The sequence below is a fragment of the Schistocerca piceifrons genome, chromosome 7 (genome assembly GCF_021461385.2).
Source record: "Schistocerca piceifrons isolate TAMUIC-IGC-003096 chromosome 7, iqSchPice1.1, whole genome shotgun sequence".
Classification (NCBI taxonomy): Eukaryota; Metazoa; Arthropoda; class Insecta; order Orthoptera; family Acrididae; genus Schistocerca; species Schistocerca piceifrons.
In genome coordinates, this window is record NC_060144.1 from 603,252,568 (window position 1) to 603,264,974 (window position 12,407).

Sequence of the window (12,407 nt, forward strand, 5' to 3'; positions counted from 1 at the left end):
CCGTGTGAATTCGTCAATGTTTCGGAGTGAGGGATGCAGTAAAGAACGATTAGTGGATCGGAAATGTGATTGTCGTATCACAAAAGAAAATCCTGTCGTTTCCATAGAAAAGTTCCTCGATTTAGAAGGAAATGTCTTAGAACACATAGTACTCGTATTTCATAGCGACGCAATTTCCGTGTGAATTCGTCAATGTTTGGGAGTGAGGGATGCAGTAAAGAACGATTAGTGGATCGGAAATGTGATTGTCGTATCCAAAAGAAAATTCTGTCGTTTCCATAGCAACGTTACTCGATTTAGAAGGAAATGTCTTAGAACACATAGTACTCGCATTTCATAGCGACGCAATTTCCGTGTGAATTCGTCAATGTTTGGGAGTGAGGGATGCAGTAAAGAACGATTAGTGGATCGGAAATGTGATTGTCGTATCCCAAAAGAAAATCCTGTCGTTTCCATAGAAACGTTACTCGATTTAGAAGGAAATGTCTTAGAACACATAGTACTCGCATTTCATAGCGACGCAATTTCCGTGTGAATTCGTCAATGTTTGGGAGTGAGGGATGCAGTAAAGAACGATTAGTGGATCGGAAATGTGATTGTCGTATCCCAAAAGAAAATCCTGTCGTTTCCATACAAACGTTACTCGATTTAGAAGGAAATGTCTTAGAACACATAGTACTCGCATTTCATAGCGACGCAACTTCCGTGTGAATTCGTCAATGTTTGGGAGTGAGGGATGCAGTAACGAACGATTAGTGGATCGGAAATGTGATTGTCGTATCCCAAAAGAAAATCCTGTCGTTTCCATAGAAACGTTACTCGATTTAGAAGGAAATGTCTTAGAACACATAGTACTCGTATTTCGTAGCGACGCAATTTCCGTGTGAATTCGTCAATGTTTGGGAGTGAGGGATGCAGTAAAGAACGATTAGTGGATCGGAAATGTGATTGTCGTATCCCAAAAGAAAATCCTGTCGTTTCCATAGAAACGTTACTCGATTTAGAAGGAAATGTCTTAGAACACAAAGTACTCGCATTTCATAGCGACGCAATTTCCGTGTGAATTCGTCAATGTTTGGGAGTGAGGGATGCAGTAAAGAACGATTAGTGGATCGGAAATGTGATTGTCGGATCCCAAAAGAAAATCCTGTCGTTTCCATAGAAAAGTTCCTCGATTTAGAAGGAAATATCTTAGAACACATAGTACTCGCATTTCATAGCGACGCAATTTCCGTGTGAATTCGTCAATGTTTGGGAGTGAGGGATGCAGTAAAGAACGATTAGTGGATCGGAAATGTGATTGTCGTATCCCAAAAGAAAATCCTGTCGTTTCCATAGAAACGTTACTCGATTTAGAAGGAAATGTCTTAGAACACATAGTACTCGTATTTCATAGCGACGCAATTTCCGTGTGAATTCGTCAATGTTTGAAAGTGAGGGATGCAGTATAGAACGATTAGTGGATCGGAAATGTGATTGTCGTATCCCAAAAGAAAATCCTGTCGCTTCCATAGAAACGTTACTCGATTTAGAAGGAAATGTATACTAACACATAGTACTCGCATTTCATAGCGACGCAATTTCCGTGTGAATTCGTCATTGTTTGGGAGTGAGGGATGCAGTAAAGAACGATTAGTGGATCGGAAATGTGATTGTCGTATCCCAAAAGAAAATCCTGTCGTTTCCATAGAAACGTTACTCGATTTAGAAGGAAATGTCTTAGAACACATAGTACTCGTATTTCATAGCGACGCAATTTCCGTGTGAATTCGACAATGTTTGGGAGTGAGGGATGCAGTAAAGAACGATTAGTGGATCGGAAATGTGATTGTCGTATCCCAAAAGACAATCCTGTCGTTTCCATAGCAACGTTACTCGATTTAGAAGGAAATGTCTTAGAACACATAGTACTCGCATTTCATAGCGACGCAATTTCCGTGTGAATTCGTCAATGTTTGGGAGTGAGGGATGCAGAAAAGAACGATTAGTGGATCGGAAATGTGATTGTCGGATCCCAAAAGAAAATCCTGTCGTTTCCATAGCAACGTTACTCGATTTAGAAGGAAATGTCTTAGAACACATAGTACTCGCATTTCATAGCGACGCAATTTCCGTGTGAATTCGTCAATGTTTGGGAGTGAGGGATGCAGTAAAGAACGATTAGTGGATCGGAAATGTGATTGTCGTATCCCAAAAGAAAATCCTGTCGTTTCCATAGAAACGTTACTCGATTTAGAAGGAAATGTCTTAGAACACATAGTACTCGCATTTCATAGCGACGCAATTTCCGTGTGAATTCGTCAATGTTTGGGAGTGAGGATGCAGTAAAGAACGATTAGTGGATCGGAAATGTGATTGTCGTATCCCAAAAGAAAATCCTGTCGTCTCCATAGAAACGTTACTCGACTTAGAAGGAAATGTCTTAGAACACATAGTACTCGCATTTCATAGCGACGCAATTTCCGTGTGAATTCGTCAATGTTTGGGAGTGAGGGATGCAGTAAAGAACGATTAGTGGATCGGAAATGTGATTGTCGTATCCCAAAAGAAAATCCTGTCGTTTCCATAGAAACGTTACTCGATTTAGAAGGAAATGTCTTAGAACACATAGTACACGCATTTCATAGCGACGCAATTTCCGTGTGAATTCGTCAATGTTTGGGAGTGAGGGATGCAGTAAAGAACGATTAGTGGATCGGAAATGTGATTGTCGTATCCCAAAAGAAAATCCTGTCGTTTCCATAGAAACGTTACTCGATTTCGAAGGAAATGTCTTAGAACACATAGTACACGTATTTCATAGCGACGCAATTTCCGTGTGAATTCGTCAATGTTTGGGAGTGAGGGATGCAGTAAAGAACGATTAGTGGATCGGAAATGTGATTGTCGTATCCCAAAAGAAAATCCTGTCGTTTCCATAGAAACGTTACTCGATTAGAAGGAAATGTCTTAGAACACATAGTACTCGCATTTCATAGCGACGCAATCTCCGTGTGAATTCGTCAATGTTTGGGACTGTGGGATGCAGTAAAGAACGATTAGTGGATCGGAAATGTGATTGTCGTATCCCAAAAAAAAAATCCTGTCGCTTTCATAGAAACGTTACTCGATTTAGAAGGAAATGTCTAGGAACACATAGTACTCGCATTGCATAGCGACGCAATTTCCGTGTGAATTCGTCAATGTTTGGGAGTGAGGGATGCAGTAAAGAGCGATTAGTGGATCGGAAATGTGATTGTCGTATCCCAAAAGAAAATCCTGTCGTTTCCATAGAAACGTTACTCGATTTAGAAGGAAATGTCTTAGAACACATAGTACTCGTATTTCATAGCGACGCAATTTCCGTGTGAATTCGTTAATGTTTGGGAGTGAGGGATGCAGTAAAGAACGATTAGTGGATCGGAAATGTGATTGTCGTATCCCAAAAGAAAATCCTGTCGTTTCCATAGAAACGTTACTCAATTTAGAAGGAAATGTGTTAGAACACATAGTACTCGTATTTAATAGCGACGCAATTTCCGTGTGAATTCGTCAATGTTTGGGAGTGAGGGATGCAGTAAAGAACGATTAGTGGATCGGAAATGTGATTGTCGTATCCCAAAAGAAAATCCTGTCGTTTCCATAGAAACGTTACTCGATTTAGAAGGAAATGTCTTAGAACACATAGTACTCGCATTTCATAGCGACGCAACTTCCGTGTGAATTCGTCAATGTTTGGGAGTGAGGGATGCAGTAAAGAACGATTAGTGGATCGGAAATGTGATTGTCGTATCCCAAAAGAAAATCCTGTCGTTTCCATAGAAACTTTACTCGATTTAGGAGGAAATGTCTTAGTACACATAGTACTCGCATTTCATAGCGACGCAATTTCCGTGTGAATTCGTCAATGTTTGGGAGTGAGGGATGCAGTAAAGAACGATTAGTGGATCGGAAATGTGATTGTCGTATCCCAAAAGAAAATCCTGTCGTTTCCATAGAAACGTTCTTCGTTTTAGAAGGAAATGTCTTAGAACACATAGTACTCGTATTTCATAGCGACGCAATTTCCGTGTGAATTCGTCAATGTTTGGGAGTGAGGGATGCAGTAAAGAACGATTAGTGCATCGGAAATGTGATTGTCGTATCCCAAAAGAAAATCTTGTCGTTTCCATAGCAACGTTACTCGATTTAGAAGGAAATGTCTTAGAACACATAGTACTCCCATTTCATAGCGACGCAATTTCCGTGTGAATTCGTCAATGTTTGGGAGTGGGGGATGCAGTAAAGAACGATTAGTGGATCGGAAATGTGATTGTCGTATCCCAAAAGAAACTCCTGTCGTTTCCATAGAAACCTTACTCGATTTAGAAGGAAATGTCTTAGAACACATAGTACTCGCATTTCATAGCGACGCAACTTCCGTGTGAATTCGTCAATGTTTGGGAGTGAGGGATGCAGTAAAGAACGATTAGTGGATCGGAAATGTGATTGTCGTATCCCAAAAGAAAATCCTGTCGTTTCCTTAGAAACGTTACTCGATTTAGAAGGAAATGTCTTAGAACACATAGTACTCGTATTTCATAGCGACGCAATTTCCGTGTGAAACCGTCAATGTTTGGGAGTGAGGGATGCAGTAAAGAACGATTAGTCTATCGGAAATGTGATTGTCGTATCCCAAAAGAAAATCCTGTCGTTTCCATAGAAACGTTACTCGATTTAGAAGGAAATGTCTTAGAACACATCGTACTCGCATTTCATAGCGACGCAATTTCCGCGTGAATTCGTCAATGTTTGGGAGTGAGGGATGCAGTAAAGAACGATTAGTGGATCGGAAATGTGATTGTCGTATCCCAAAAGAAAATCCTGTCGTTTCCATAGAAACGTTACTCGATATAGAAGGAAATGTCTTAGAACACATAGTACTCGCATTTCATAGCGACGCAACTTCCGTGTGAATTCGTCAATGTTTGGGAGTGAGAGATGCAGTAAAGAACGATTAGTGGATCGGAAATGTGATTGTCGTATCCCAAAAGAAAATCCTGTCGTTTCCATAGAAACGTTACTCGATTTAGAAGGAAATGTCTTAGAACACATAGTACTCGCATTTCATAGCGACGCAACTTCCGTGTGAATTCGTCAATGTTTGGGAGTGAGGGATGCAGTAAAGAACGATTAGTGGATCGGAAATGTGATTGTCGTATCCCAAAAGGAAATCCTGTCGTTTCCATAGAAACGTTACTCGATTTAGAAAGAAATGTCTTAGAACACATAGAACTCGCATTTCATAGCGACGCAACTTCCGTGTGAATTCGTCAATGTTTGGGAGTGAGGGATGCAGTAAAGAACGATTAGTGGATCGGAAATGTGATTGTCGTATCCCAAAAGAAAAACCTGTCGTTTCCATAGAAACGTTACTCGATTTAGAAGGAAATGTCTTAGAACACATAGTACTCGCATTTCATAGCGACGCAATTACTGTGTGAATTCGTCAATGTTTGGGAGTGAGGGATGCAGTAAAGAACGATTAGTGGATCGGAAATGTGATTGTCGTATCCCAAAAGAAAATCCTGTCGTTTCCATAGAAACGTTACTCGATTTAGAAGGAAATGTCTTAGAACACATAGTACTCGCATTTCATAGCGACGCAACTTCCGTGTGAATTCGTCAATGTTTGGGAGTGAGGGATGCAGTAAAGAACGATTAGTGGATCGGAAATGTGATTGTCGTATCCCAAAAGAAAATCCTGTCGTTTCCATAGAAACGTTACTCGATTTAGAAGGAAATGTCTTAGAACACATAGTACTCGTATTCTACAGCGACGCAATTTCCGTGTGAATTCGTCAATGTTTGGGAGTGAGGGATGCAGTAAAGAACCATTAGTGGATCGGAAATTTGATTCTCGTATCCCAAAAGAAAATTCTGTCGTTTCCATAGAAACGTTGCTCGATTTAGAAGGAAATGTCTTAGAACACTTAGTACTCGTATTTCATAGCGACGCAATTTCCGTGTGAATTCGTCATCGATTGGGAGTGAGGGATGCAGTAAAGAACGATTAGTGGATCGGAAATGTGATTGTCGTATCCCAAATGAAGATCCTGTCGTTTCCATAGAAACGTTACTCGATTTAGAAGGAAATGTCTTAGAACACATAGTACTCGCATTTCATAGCGACGCAACTTCCGTGTGAATTCGTCAATGTTTGGGAGTGAGGGATGCAGTAAAGAACGATTAGTGGATCGGAAATGTGATTGTCGTATCCCAAAAGAATATCCTGTCGTTTCCATAGAAACGTTACTCGATTTAGAAGGAAATGTCTTAGAACACATAGTACTCGCATTTCATAGCGACGCAATTTCCGTGTGAATTCGTCAATGTTTGGGAGTGAGGGATGCAGTAAAGAACGATTAGTGGATCGGAAATGTGATTGTCGTATCCCAAAAGAAAATCCTGTCGCTTCCATAGAAACGTTATGCGATTTAGAAGGAAATGTCTTAGAACACATAGTACTCGTATTTCACAGCGACGCAATTTCCGTGTGAATTCGTCAATGTTTGGGAGTGAGGGATGCAGTAAAGAACGATTAGTGGATCGGAAATGTGATTGTCGTATCCCAAAAGAAAATCCTGTCGTTTCCATAGCAACGTTACTCGATTTAGAAGGAAATGTCTTAGAACACATAGTACTCGCATTTCATAGCGACGCAATTTCCGTGTGAATTCGTCAATGTTTGGGACTGTGGGATGCAGTAAAGAACGATTAGTGGATCGGAAATGTGATTGTCGTATCCCAAAAAAAAAATCCTGTCGCTTTCATAGAAACGTTACTCGATTTAGAAGGAAATGTCTAGGAACACATAGTACTCGCATTGCATAGCGACGCAATTTCCGTGTGAATTCGTCAATGTTTGGGAGTGAGGGATGCAGTAAAGAGCGATTAGTGGATCGGAAATGTGATTGTCGTATCCCAAAAGAAAATCCTGTCGTTTCCATAGAAACGTTACTCGATTTAGAAGGAAATGTCTTAGAACACATAGTACTCGTATTTCATAGCGACGCAATTTCCGTGTGAATTCGTTAATGTTTGGGAGTGAGGGATGCAGTAAAGAACGATTAGTGGATCGGAAATGTGATTGTCGTATCCCAAAAGAAAATCCTGTCGTTTCCATAGAAACGTTACTCAATTTAGAAGGAAATGTGTTAGAACACATAGTACTCGTATTTAATAGCGACGCAATTTCCGTGTGAATTCGTCAATGTTTGGGAGTGAGGGATGCAGTAAAGAACGATTAGTGGATCGGAAATGTGATTGTCGTATCCCAAAAGAAAATCCTGTCGTTTCCATAGAAACGTTACTCGATTTAGAAGGAAATGTCTTAGAACACATAGTACTCGCATTTCATAGCGACGCAACTTCCGTGTGAATTCGTCAATGTTTGGGAGTGAGGGATGCAGTAAAGAACGATTAGTGGATCGGAAATGTGATTGTCGTATCCCAAAAGAAAATCCTGTCGTTTCCATAGAAACTTTACTCGATTTAGAAGGAAATGTCTTAGTACACATAGTACTCGCATTTCATAGCGACGCAATTTCCGTGTGAATTCGTCAATGTTTGGGAGTGAGGGATGCAGTAAAGAACGATTAGTGGATCGGAAATGTGATTGTCGTATCCCAAAAGAAAATCCTGTCGTTTCCATAGAAACGTTCTTCGTTTTAGAAGGAAATGTCTTAGAACACATAGTACTCGTATTTCATAGCGACGCAATTTCCGTGTGAATTCGTCAATGTTTGGGAGTGAGGGATGCAGTAAAGAACGATTAGTGCATCGGAAATGTGATTGTCGTATCCCAAAAGAAAATCTTGTCGTTTCCATAGCAACGTTACTCGATTTAGAAGGAAATGTCTTAGAACACATAGTACTCCCATTTCATAGCGACGCAATTTCCGTGTGAATTCGTCAATGTTTGGGAGTGGGGGATGCAGTAAAGAACGATTAGTGGATCGGAAATGTGATTGTCGTATCCCAAAAGAAACTCCTGTCGTTTCCATAGAAACGTTACTCGATTTAGAAGGAAATGTCTTAGAACACATAGTACTCGCATTTCATAGCGACGCAACTTCCGTGTGAATTCGTCAATGTTTGGGAGTGAGGGATGCAGTAAAGAACGATTAGTGGATCGGAAATGTGATTGTCGTATCCCAAAAGAAAATCCTGTCGTTTCCTTAGAAACGTTACTCGATTTAGAAGGAAATGTCTTAGAACACATAGTACTCGTATTTCATAGCGACGCAATTTCCGTGTGAAACCGTCAATGTTTGGGAGTGAGGGATGCAGTAAAGAACGATTAGTCTATCGGAAATGTGATTGTCGTATCCCAAAAGAAAATCCTGTCGTTTCCATAGAAACGTTACTCGATTTAGAAGGAAATGTCTTAGAACACATCGTACTCGCATTTCATAGCGACGCAATTTCCGCGTGAATTCGTCAATGTTTGGGAGTGAGGGATGCAGTAAAGAACGATTAGTGGATCGGAAATGTGATTGTCGTATCCCAAAAGAAAATCCTGTCGTTTCCATAGAAACGTTACTCGATATAGAAGGAAATGTCTTAGAACACATAGTACTCGCATTTCATAGCGACGCAACTTCCGTGTGAATTCGTCAATGTTTGGGAGTGAGAGATGCAGTAAAGAACGATTAGTGGATCGGAAATGTGATTGTCGTATCCCAAAAGAAAATCCTGTCGTTTCCATAGAAACGTTACTCGATTTAGAAGGAAATGTCTTAGAACACATAGTACTCGCATTTCATAGCGACGCAACTTCCGTGTGAATTCGTCAATGTTTGGGAGTGAGGGATGCAGTAAAGAACGATTAGTGGATCGGAAATGTGATTGTCGTATCCCAAAAGGAAATCCTGTCGTTTCCATAGAAACGTTACTCGATTTAGAAAGAAATGTCTTAGAACACATAGAACTCGCATTTCATAGCGACGCAACTTCCGTGTGAATTCGTCAATGTTTGGGAGTGAGGGATGCAGTAAAGAACGATTAGTGGATCGGAAATGTGATTGTCGTATCCCAAAAGAAAAACCTGTCGTTTCCATAGAAACGTTACTCGATTTAGAAGGAAATGTCTTAGAACACATAGTACTCGCATTTCATAGCGACGCAATTACTGTGTGAATTCGTCAATGTTTGGGAGTGAGGGATGCAGTAAAGAACGATTAGTGGATCGGAAATGTGATTGTCGTATCCCAAAAGAAAATCCTGTCGTTTCCATAGAAACGTTACTCGATTTAGAAGGAAATGTCTTAGAACACATAGTACTCGCATTTCATAGCGACGCAACTTCCGTGTGAATTCGTCAATGTTTGGGAGTGAGGGATGCAGTAAAGAACGATTAGTGGATCGGAAATGTGATTGTCGTATCCCAAAAGAAAATCCTGTCGTTTCCATAGAAACGTTACTCGATTTAGAAGGAAATGTCTTAGAACACATAGTACTCGTATTCTACAGCGACGCAATTTCCGTGTGAATTCGTCAATGTTTGGGAGTGAGGGATGCAGTAAAGAACCATTAGTGGATCGGAAATTTGATTCTCGTATCCCAAAAGAAAATTCTGTCGTTTCCATAGAAACGTTGCTCGATTTAGAAGGAAATGTCTTAGAACACTTAGTACTCGTATTTCATAGCGACGCAATTTCCGTGTGAATTCGTCATCGATTGGGAGTGAGGGATGCAGTAAAGAACGATTAGTGGATCGGAAATGTGATTGTCGTATCCCAAATGAAGATCCTGTCGTTTCCATAGAAACGTTACTCGATTTAGAAGGAAATGTCTTAGAACACATAGTACTCGCATTTCATAGCGACGCAACTTCCGTGTGAATTCGTCAATGTTTGGGAGTGAGGGATGCAGTAAAGAACGATTAGTGGATCGGAAATGTGATTGTCGTATCCCAAAAGAATATCCTGTCGTTTCCATAGAAACGTTACTCGATTTAGAAGGAAATGTCTTAGAACACATAGTACTCGCATTTCATAGCGACGCAATTTCCGTGTGAATTCGTCAATGTTTGGGAGTGAGGGATGCAGTAAAGAACGATTAGTGGATCGGAAATGTGATTGTCGTATCCCAAAAGAAAATCCTGTCGCTTCCATAGAAACGTTATGCGATTTAGAAGGAAATGTCTTAGAACACATAGTACTCGTATTTCACAGCGACGCAATTTCCGTGTGAATTCGTCAATGTTTGGGAGTGAGGGATGCAGTAAAGAACGATTAGTGGATCGGAAATGTGATTGTCGTATCCCAAAAGAAAATCCTGTCGTTTCCATAGCAACGTTACTCGATTTAGAAGGAAATGTCTTAGAACACATAGTACTCGCATTTCATAGCGACGCAATTTCCGTGTGAATTCGTCAATGTTTGGGAGTGAGGGATGCAGAAAAGAACGATTAGTGGATCGGAAATGTGATTGTCGGATCCCAAAAGCAAATATTGTCGTTTCCATAGCAACGTTACTCGATTTAGAAGGAAATGTCTTAGAACACATAGTACTCGCATTTCATAGCGACGCAATTTCCGTGTGAATTCGTCAATGTTTGGGAGTGAGGGATGCAGTAAAGAACGATTAGTGGATCGGAAATGTGATTGTCGTATCCCAAAAGAAAATCCTGTCGTTTCCATAGAAACGTTACTCGATTTAGAAGGAAATGTCTTAGAACACATAGTACTCGCATTTCATAGCGACGCAATTTCCGTGTGAATTCGTCAATGTTTGGGAGTGAGGATGCAGTAAAGAACGATTAGTGGATCGGAAATGTGATTGTCGTATCCCAAAAGAAAATCCTGTCGTCTCCATAGAAACGTTACTCGACTTAGAAGGAAATGTCTTAGAACACATAGTACTCGCATTTCATAGCGACGCAATTTCCGTGTGAATTCGTCAATGTTTGGGAGTGAGGGATGCAGTAAAGAACGATTAGTGGATCGGAAATGTGATTGTCGTATCCCAAAAGAAAATCCTGTCGTTTCCATAGAAACGTTACTCGATTTAGAAGGAAATGTCTTAGAACACATAGTACACGCATTTCATAGCGACGCAATTTCCGTGTGAATTCGTCAATGTTTGGGAGTGAGGGATGCAGTAAAGAACGATTAGTGGATCGGAAATGTGATTGTCGTATCCCAAAAGAAAATCCTGTCGTTTCCATAGAAACGTTACTCGATTTCGAAGGAAATGTCTTAGAACACATAGTACACGTATTTCATAGCGACGCAATTTCCGTGTGAATTCGTCAATGTTTGGGAGTGAGGGATGCAGTAAAGAACGATTAGTGGATCGGAAATGTGATTGTCGTATCCCAAAAGAAAATCCTGTCGTTTCCATAGAAACGTTACTCGATTAGAAGGAAATGTCTTAGAACACATAGTACTCGCATTTCATAGCGACGTAATCTCCGTGTGAATTCGTCAATGTTTGGGACTGTGGGATGCAGTAAAGAACGATTAGTGGATCGGAAATGTGATTGTCGTATCCCAAAAAAAAAATCCTGTCGCTTTCATAGAAACGTTACTCGATTTAGAAGGAAATGTCTAGGAACACATAGTACTCGCATTGCATAGCGACGCAATTTCCGTGTGAATTCGTCAATGTTTGGGAGTGAGGGATGCAGTAAAGAGCGATTAGTGGATCGGAAATGTGATTGTCGTATCCCAAAAGAAAATCCTGTCGTTTCCATAGAAACGTTACTCGATTTAGAAGGAAATGTCTTAGAACACATAGTACTCGTATTTCATAGCGACGCAATTTCCGTGTGAATTCGTCAATGTTTGGGAGTGAGGGATGCAGTAAAGAACGATTAGTGGATCGGAAATGTGATTGTCGTATCCCAAAAGAAAATCCTGTCGTTTCCATAGAAACGTTACTCAATTCAGAAGGAAATGTGTTAGAACACATAGTACTCGTATTTAATAGCGACGCAATTTCCGTGTGAATTCGTCAATGTTTGGGAGTGAGGGATGCAGTAAAGAACGATTAGTGGATCGGAAATGTGATTGTCGTATCCCAAAAGAAAATCCTGTCGTTTCCATAGAAACGTTACTCGATTTAGAAGGAAATGTCTTAGAACACATAGTACTCGCATTTCATAGCGACGCAACTTCCGTGTGAATTCGTCAATGTTTGGGAGTGAGGGATGCAGTAAAGAACGATTAGTGGATCGGAAATGTGATTGTCGTATCCCAAAAGAAAATCCTGTCGTTTCCATAGAAACTTTACTCGATTTAGAAGGAAATGTCTTAGTACACATAGTACTCGCATTTCATAGCGACGCAATTTCCGTGTGAATTCGTCAATGTTTGGGAGTGAGGGATGCAGTAAAGAACGATTAGTGGATCGGAAATGTGATTGTCGTATCCCAAAAGAAA